The 9513-nt window shown below is 32.5% G+C and overlaps 1 long non-coding RNA gene across 1 annotated transcript; it reads left to right on the top strand.

The window, feature by feature from the left end:
- Nucleotides 1-3036: 3036 nt before the first annotated feature.
- Nucleotides 3037-5059, top strand: LOC134249644 (uncharacterized). The gene is made up of 3 exons (XR_009988337.1): nt 3037-3120; nt 4107-4280; nt 4991-5059. It is a non-coding gene; the product is annotated as an uncharacterized LOC134249644 (long non-coding RNA).
- Nucleotides 5060-9513: the final 4454 nt, after the last annotated feature.

Consider the following 9513-nt stretch of genomic DNA (forward strand, 5'->3'; position numbering starts at 1 on the left):
ACTCGGCCTCGTTAAACTTTAAACTTCGAATAGAAGCATATTCCCGTTATTTACCGATCATGACAAGGAGCACATGACACAAGCCAGCATCACAAGGATGCTTATCTGTTACTACTCCATTGGACTCGATGTCACGTCTCATTAGTTTCCTTTGCTCCTGATTTATATTGTTTCACTGCAATTTTGAGTTTGAATAATGTTTGTTATTCCATGATTGTCATACAGTAATTGTCATGTGTCTTATTACATTTAGGTATTGTGATTTACATGTATTATTAATTTTTGCCTCTGATATTGTTATATTTCCATTTCAAAATTTTTTCTCTATAATAACCCTTTGAAAGTAAGCGGAATTGATTTCCTGATAATTCTGCCGGAATGTAAATTAGGCAGGTCGATAGGTCAGCAGCTAAGGAGGCCTAATACGCATGCAAATCTCGTGCCCATCTGTCTCTGTGTCTGACGCTAAGGAGGCCAAATATGCATGTAAATCTCGTGCGGCTGCCTTTGTGTTTGCCGTCAGTGTGCGAGTACTATTGAAATTGGCATGGAAGTCCTCGTGTAATTTAAATCGATTAGTCTACATTCTTAATGTCTAAGTCTACAATTTTATTTCACAATGAAATGGAAATATAAGGAATCACTGTCTAGTTTTGAGAGTATGCCAGGGACATCAAATTATCCCATGTTTCCCACTATTGTTGATGCCCTGGCATACTCTCAAAACTAGACAGTGATTCCTTAAGTATTTCTTGCGATTATATCGGAGGGATTTGCCATTGACTTGCAAATAAGACGGACATCTTTTTGGCTAGAATTGAGTGACAATGTCAAGCCAATTCTCTAATCTTTTAAACAATGTCTCACATAATATATTCTAGAAATGTTCAAAATAACATGTACAGGTATTTAATGTTTAAACCGTATCAGATGTTCTTGCTTTTTTTCGCAGCACTGTTAAGGCCTACTATGAGAAATAAACGGAAAATAGATGCGCAAAAAAGGGGGATTTTATTAAAAATAAATTTATTTTATTAAGTTGTTTTATTATCACAAAACTTAAATACTTATTGAAATAACATAGTATAACCCACTCTATACTGTATGAAGTTTGGTCCCATCGATGGACAGTCACGTGATGAATGCTTAGTTTGTGTACTTAATGTAGGTCATAAAACCTATTGTTTTCATTTAAAAAAAGGGTATTGGTTTTGTTTTGAAAAATGTATTATTGCATTATTCATAAAAAAGCATTACTTCCTGAGTGTAGTTACCAGTTTTCGATTTGATATTTTTAAATTTACTTTTTATTTTATAATATTTCTGCTTTTATAAAATTTTTATCGATTTTATACATGTAACTCATTTTGAAAACATAGGCCAAAAGCTTGCCTTTCTACCAAATTTATATATTTCATACATTAATATTAGATGCATTTCATGCTTAAAAGTCTCAGCTCTAGGGTGTGCTCTCTTTTTTTCCAAAGTGATGAGTATAGAAATTTTGGCGAAAATCCATCAGAAAATGTACTACTTCTGAACCATTCTATGGCTAGCTCAGTGTAAGCTTTGAATCAAAATAGGACATTTAAGGGGGCCGACTATGGTTTTATTGCGTGAAAACTGCAATAGCGGAACTCTTTATTTTTATACCATATATAACTGACATTAACTTTAGTGTACATGCAAAGTTTTGGCGAAATAAACCGCCCAGGTATTTCAAAGGGACAATTCTCAAAATATAGGTACATTTACTATAGGAAAGTGCCAATTTTTAGCACTATAATGCAAATTATACAAATACTACTAAAGCGTTTTTGTTCAAACTATAATATATGATGAGTAATACTATCTTGTACTTTATGTGTAAGAAACACAAAATTATACCGTCTTGTTACCAGAGGGGGCATGTCAAAAGGCCAAAAATAAACGAATTTTCCTGTTATTATAGAGTGCTACAAAATATGACGCATGCATAGGATTTATACAAAAAATAATAAAATATGATGAAGATATTATCAAATTCCTATGTAGTAAATTTCAAGAGCGTATGTTTATTACTTTTTATTTAATAACATTTTTATTACCCCTTTCTGTCAGAGCTTCAGTTTATCATTACGTCAACAACGCACCATAACAACGTCAACCTACCTATCAGTTGCGAAACAGTTTAAAAATTCCGTTATATAAATTTGTAATTACATTTTTAAACCTGTTATTTCTTAATTGTGTTTAATTCTCTTAATCAAGTGAAAAAAGTTGCTTTAAAATAGTAAATACTCTCTATTTAACTATGATGCACGAAATACATTTATTGCACAATGAAAACTAGAGTCGGACCCCTTAAATCCTTAACACGAATTTCATCTGTGTTCCGATTGTTGTTAGAAAAATCTCCTGTAATTCTTCGTGTTTTAGTACATTACATAGCATAATAGATCTGGATATTTAAAACCTGTAATCAGATATGATAACTAAAGGATTTTAAAAAAGGTAGCTATTCACAAAGTACATGTTACAATTTCTTGAGTAGCGGAAATAAGAATGGACAGCTTTTAAAGAGAAAATATTTTAGCATTATCCGATTTTTTTCTTTAATTCAAAACTGTTTACCGACAATTAGACTTAGTATCAATGCATGATTCATTTACATTGTAACATTGAGCTCTTTTTGTATATTGATTATTACTCAGTCTCTGTTGAATGCTGCTTTTAATAATAGATATGTTCTCTTCAAATAACATATATATTATTCAAAGCAGCATTCAACATCGATCTGGAAGAAATCTTAACATTCGTTCCGCGCACTCGAAAGCGCAACAATGTACGATAGTGTATATTCTCCCAGTATCTGATGAGATGATATAATAAATTCAATATTGCATCTAACGGTGTTTAATTCAAATAAGAAAAAGAAAACAATGTATAAGAAGTACAAAATAATAAAACAGAAAATAGCTGTTTTGATGACTGCAATAATAAATAATACCTGGACATTCATTATTCACTTAATATTTCATGTCTTACAGAAAATAACAGGATCTTGTTCGGAGGCAAAGTGTCAAGACAATGAAAAATGCATTCCACAATCCCTAGGAAATTATACATGTAAACTATCAGGTAAGTTTGTTTGTTTCAAGTCCTTTTCAGTGAGTTTTAACTAACATTGAGACGCCTGTATTAGTCAGCGAGATCTTTCTGGAAAAGATAAATCATTTTTGTACCTCTATACGGAACCCAGTTTTTAGGATCCCTAAGGACCGGTCACCTCTTTAAGCAGTGGGATTCGAAGCCGCGGCGTAAGAATTAATCTCCATAGAATCCGACTCTACATTGATTGTATGTTGTTTAACCTCCCTCTCTAGAATTTTCACGTATATGGAGACGCCACCACTTGCCGTTGGAGAGCTGCGATATTTGTCCTATATTCAGTACTTGGGTAATTGAGCAGGGAAGGATCATTTTCGTGCTAGTATATCAACTGTGTAATGGGACCTCGGTTTATACGATCCCTTCCGAAGGACTGGTCTCCACGTCCCAAAGAGGGCCGTAAGAATCAACTCTTTACTTCGCGACTCTAAAACGGACGTTCAATCAGTGTGCAAGGCGGGCAACTGGTGACCAGTTAATAATTGAAAAAAAATTGCTTTGTCCAAATATATCAGGGAACTTGAATAGTTATTATAGACTATTTTGAGATCTTTACAAAAATTATATAGCTGCCTGGCTTAATAGAATGTCATTATGGATGAGACTGTTCCATAATAAAACCAATATAAAGAAAAAAAATCAGAAACAAGAACAACGCAAAAGCGAGCATTCCTTTCCAAAGAGCATACTTGTATCTATAGACCAAGGCAACCAATGACATCGATGTAACTTTCATTTACATTTTACACATTGTGTATAAAGTTAAGCAAATTATCCACACCCGCGACAGGACGCGAGCTCTAATATCGTTAATGTTTACGATTCACCGGGTGCGTTCAATTGTAAAGATTAACAGAAACATGTTACAGAAATTAAATTATTGAGAGTTAGATTTTTTATCCATAGTACATTGTAAACATAGTTCTGAATAATGAATCACATCTTTATTGTTTCAGACTGTGGACTCCCACCGGATGTAGATGGCGCTGACATGGATAGTGTGGAGAGATGGGATGCAATAGGAATCTATAGACAGCTGAATATAAAGTGTAAAGATAAGTACACAATAAAAGGACCAGGGCTTATCAACTGTCCTTCAAATGGACAATGGGAGATTCATCTAATTTGTGGTATGAAAAGAAAAATTACGAGTAATTAAATGACTTTGGTTTAGTTTCTATCAAGTTCTGTTTTGAAGGTCAGGAAGAGTTGCATGTCTATCAAAAATTACAAGTATTCATTTTTTCATCAGTAATACTCCTGTATTCTGTTTATCTCTCAAAAATTGTCTCTTAATTTAAGATATGCAAATACTATTAAATAAAAATGAATACGGCTAGTTTAGTTAAAGTATTTGGGTGTAATCACAGAAAACCTGCACAAAGGCATATTTTTATATATGATGTAATATATGCCTCTGTGTCAAGCCTGTTTGATTTACACATGGATAACTCACACACAACTTAAAATGTTCTTTAAATATAATTTGTATTGTTGTTACTAAACGTACCTCTTGAGAATTTTTTGCTCGTATGGAGACGCCACCCCCAGACTTGCTGCTGGTGGGTTACAAATTCTGACCTTTACACGTCACTGCCGGCCATTGAGCAGCGAGGGATTTTTATCGTGCAAGCACCTACTACGACATTGCACCTCCGTTTATACGGTCTCATCCGAAGTCTCCATGTCCAAAAGTAGGATTCGAACCCGCGATGTTTGAATTAACTCGCTACTCAGCGACTCTGGAGCAAACGTTTTTATTAACAACTGCGCCACGAGGGAGACATGCAATTTTGTATATTTATCTCAACATGTGCATTTACTTTTTCATTGCTCACAGAGTGGCCACGCTTCGGAAACAAGACGTATTCGGTCGGCAGCCGTAAACTAGAATGGGAAAAAGCTAAGGTATGTCTCATGTTTATAAATACATGTATTAAAGAATAACAAAATGCCATCATTACTTTATTTTGGTTGACTTCTGTAGCCAGTACATTATCCTTGTCAGTGTGTACATTCTATCAGGAAGTTTGGCGCTGACTAACCATTATACTCCATTGTTAGCCAATACATAATTTTTGTATGGTATTTTATGTTTTTACCCACCATAACAAAGAGTACATGTAGCTGCAGGTGTGAACAATCGACAGGGATGTTTTCTCCTTCATGACATCTTTTCCCTAATCTGATATTCTAAAGATCCTGCTTTCTGTGCTTCCGATTTGTTATTTTACTATAGAATTAGTGGTATGAGTTCTGTTATTTATCTTTTTTTTCATTTAAGGTAGGATTCCTGTCACACAAAACTTGTATTTAAAAATTAATGAAATTTTCACGGAATCAAAAAGACAATATCACAATGTGATGGTATCAGTTATATTAGTTTTGACCGTTTTAAATTAGAGTCAAGGTCATATCAAGGTCATTACCTTTTACCTTGCCATTAAGAATGAAAAAAATTCTATAACCAATCATGCGATACGGTCCTCTTTTTCAAAAGATAAAATGTTTTTCTTTTTCATACAAAGATGTTTGTATCAAGGGTCTATAAGATGATGTTACCAAATTGACACAAATAGTTTTTTTAAAAAAAAATCGATTTTGGCTAATCCGAATTTTCTCTATTTTTTTTTTCTTTTTAGAATATATCAGTCACTTTTATTTTTGTCCTATATTTAAAATTTTCTAAGTTTCACTTATGGTAGAGAACTCATATAGAGATATAAAATGATACCAAAACAAAAATTATCTTTTACTAAGAGAGTAAAAACACTTTAAACTCTATGGATTTTTGGCTTATATCTGTACTTCGATTGGCAGATTCTAAAAGCTAATATAATTGTAGTTTGTTTAGAAAATCTAAGAATTTATTTGACATATTTTAAAACTTTAGCCCCTTATCATTAATATAACTAACATTTGAAAAAAACTTTAATTGTGTAAAAATTATAACTAATTCATTGTTGTACAATAATGTACAATGTTAACCCTATGTCTCATATCAAAGAATACAAAAGTTAAAGATTTTATTTAAAAATACCTTCAGCAACATCACTTAAACGGGGCGTTACTTTTTATAAAATTAATACTTTCAAAAAAGAATAAATAATTGATTTTTTATTCAAAATCAATTTCCAAAAGATATGACTGATTATTTTAAAATCATCCAGAATACTGGGTAAGAACAAATTGAGGAACCTTAATTCTTTCCTTTTCAGATTAAACCTATTTTTATGCGGTTAGTGTATTTGCTAATTGCTTTATAGGACGTAATCACGATATTACACTACTTTCATCGACACCGGAAACTTCCTTAAGGCGCGACCTATCGACAACGGAAATTCAACAAAGCGCTACCTATGAATTGTTTACTATTTCTCAGCATAATAGGCCCTCTGGTGAGGGAATTGAAAAATACGTGCATTTGTGTGTGAAGGGTGGCTATTTTGCCGAATTCTTATTATTAGCATTACTAACCAAAGCATTGGCAATACATAGAACACTAACATCAAGGAACTAGGTATTGGGTCCCTATTAAAAACTCGGTAAATCCTGCTATTTATTGCAACTGTTAGATTATTTTTGAAAGTTGAACAATTTGCATTAATTAAACAGCACCCCTCAGGAACAATAAATATTTGACCTAACTGTGCTATAAGGCACTGGGAGGACGGGTTCTATGTTGACTTAGGGGGTTAAAGGTTATTTCCGACTGCAAATCATCGGCGAATCTCTCAATCGAGTTTGAATTTCCTTGACAAAGTATTATGGTATACCTTTTATTAACTAAAGTTGAGTAATAAATAAGGAAAGCTTTATAAAAACCTTAAATACATCTGTAAGCTGTACAGTTATAGAAACAATAGGATTAAATTAATTCCAGAATGAAACGTTTGTTTTCTCCTTTTTTCTCTCTAATTAATTTAAGGATTATAAAAGCTTTGTTGCCAGGGGCACATTCTGTACGCAACCTTTGATAATTTATTACAAACGATCATAAACGATTATTTGCTTTTTTGGGAATAAAAAAAAATGGGAACTTGAAAATAGTGTGGATAAGCAATTTACATTGATTTCTTTTGCTAATACAATGTAACAAGTATGCGAATTTCTATTAATGTGCCTGTAAACTTCTGTATTTTGATTTTTATTTCTTCTCAAAGGTTAAAAAATACTGTAAAATTCAAATTTGAAAAGTATTTTTAAATTTATTGTACCTTTTTAGGCATTTAACAAATTTTCAAAAATAATAAATAATCATTAACTACATATAATTTTACATTTTTGCTAAGTGCCAAGGTTTGTCATGCCTCTTTCCTTTGCGCTAATTTTATATCGGTTGATTTTTAGAAAAAGATCACGATGCCGATCGAAAATTTTTTCCCCAATTTTTTAAAAAAAATCTTATTATTGAGGAAAGGGACAATGAAAACTTAATAATTCTTGCAATGGACAATTAAATTGCTTGTCATACACTGACTTTTGGTATACTCTTGCATTTTTAAAATACTAGTAAAGATGGACAAGACAACAAATTTCCTTTTCACTCGTTTTAATTGATATAAGTATTGCATGAACAGTATGTTCCAAATTCACAGTATATGTCTCCTTATACAAATTCTGCAAGACTTCTTTTAAATGATTGTCATATACCATTTACTTATTCAAAAATTTTAAAGTTTGAAAAGTCAATAATATACATTTCTTTATTTGCTTTATTATCTTGTTTACTTGTCTCTCTTCCTTTGAGAGAAATAGTTCATAATATTAATAAATGGAAGTACTTAGTATCTGTATCAAAATAATGAATGAATAATGATCGGTCTCAAAAGAAAAACGGACCCTTGAAAGGTCCGGTGCCTAGGAGAAGTAGGCATCGACGTTGACAGGTCACCAGCAGTGAGCCTACACAACTGAAGCTACCTGAAATTTCTCAGCTCATCAATTTTTTTTGGAGTTGTTTGCTATAGTAGCATTTATAATTACCTAATTTCAGAATCAACAGAGGATAAATGCGAATTAAATTTGCAAAATCAATGTTTTTTCGACCTAATCTCTTTTGGACGCCGTCATAAAAGAAAATTTTCAAAATTGAACTTCCTGTCTTCCAAACTGAAGAGATCTCATGTTGATATTTTGAAACATGCACTTGTGACATCAATCTATGATGTTATTGTTTGTTTTTTCTATTTAAAGTATTACAAAATTCAGTGTGTCTGCCTTTTCTTTGATGACATTAGATGACATCTTACTTAAACATCATTATTCAATGCATTTTTTGTTGTTGTAAATATTAGATGTAAGCATGCTAACCGCTTTTCAGTACTTTGATTGTCAATTGTCAGTACTGCTCCTTCATGCTTATGTTAACTTTGCTTTAATAAACAATTTTAAAAAAATCTTATTTGTACACAAATAAAAAATACAGTACTTGTCATTTTCCTATTCCAGGAGTCCTGTAAATCTAAGGGAGCATATTTGGCAGAGATAAAATCAGAGGATGAAAGCAACTGGATAACCGAAAAATTACTGAAGCCTTTATATGGTAAGGAGAAATATAATCCTTCTATGGTATCAAAAACATTTATCATAGAGAGTTTGGTAAAATTCTTAGACTATTCTTGTCACAGATCCTACATGATATTTTAAGTCATTACAGATAAAGATTCTTGTTGCATAAACCATACCATTTACCAATTCTTACACTAAATCACGCAAATACAGTTTATAAAAAAGGTTAACTGTAACTCTCTCTTTTTCATCCGCTATTGCTGGAGGTGGCATGGTAAATATCGCTCACTGCGAAATGGCCCTGAAACCTGAGTAAAGGTCAAAAAATGATGCCCTTCCCTGGTATTTAGTTCTTTATAAGTAAAGAATTCTCGAATTTGAAGTAAAATATTGTTTTTTTTATTAGATAAGAAAAGTTATCATCTTATTCAAATATTACGTGGTAATTAATTACTCTTGTAACTAGTACCGCGTAATAAAGTGTTTCCGGAAAATTTTTAACGATTATATTTCTATGACGTGAACTTTAACTTTGTGTTGCATCACATTTCAGTAATGATTTAGTTACATTTCCTGGCCAGTGGGAATCCATGGTGCGAGAGATGCCCAAACATTGGTCCACATCGACCTAGCAGTCCTTAAAGTATCAATCACATTATCCAGCGATGGTGTAAACGATGGACAACTAATGCTTCTTTTATATAAAAATGGCGTTGTTGCTGGCGGGGCTTACAAAGGCCCAGCGCAGCATTGCTAATCATAAAACGATATTCCAGGGTAATTGACCAAAGTAAATTACGTCGCTCATACATTGGTGATCATCGTTTGTACGTCGGTAGATATGGGCCAATT

This window comes from Saccostrea cucullata, unplaced genomic scaffold, assembly GCF_032062105.1.
Source record: "Saccostrea cucullata isolate Sc308-1 unplaced genomic scaffold, CSIRO_AGI_Scuc_v1 ctg4279, whole genome shotgun sequence".
NCBI classification, from domain to species: Eukaryota; Metazoa; Mollusca; class Bivalvia; order Ostreida; family Ostreidae; genus Saccostrea; species Saccostrea cuccullata.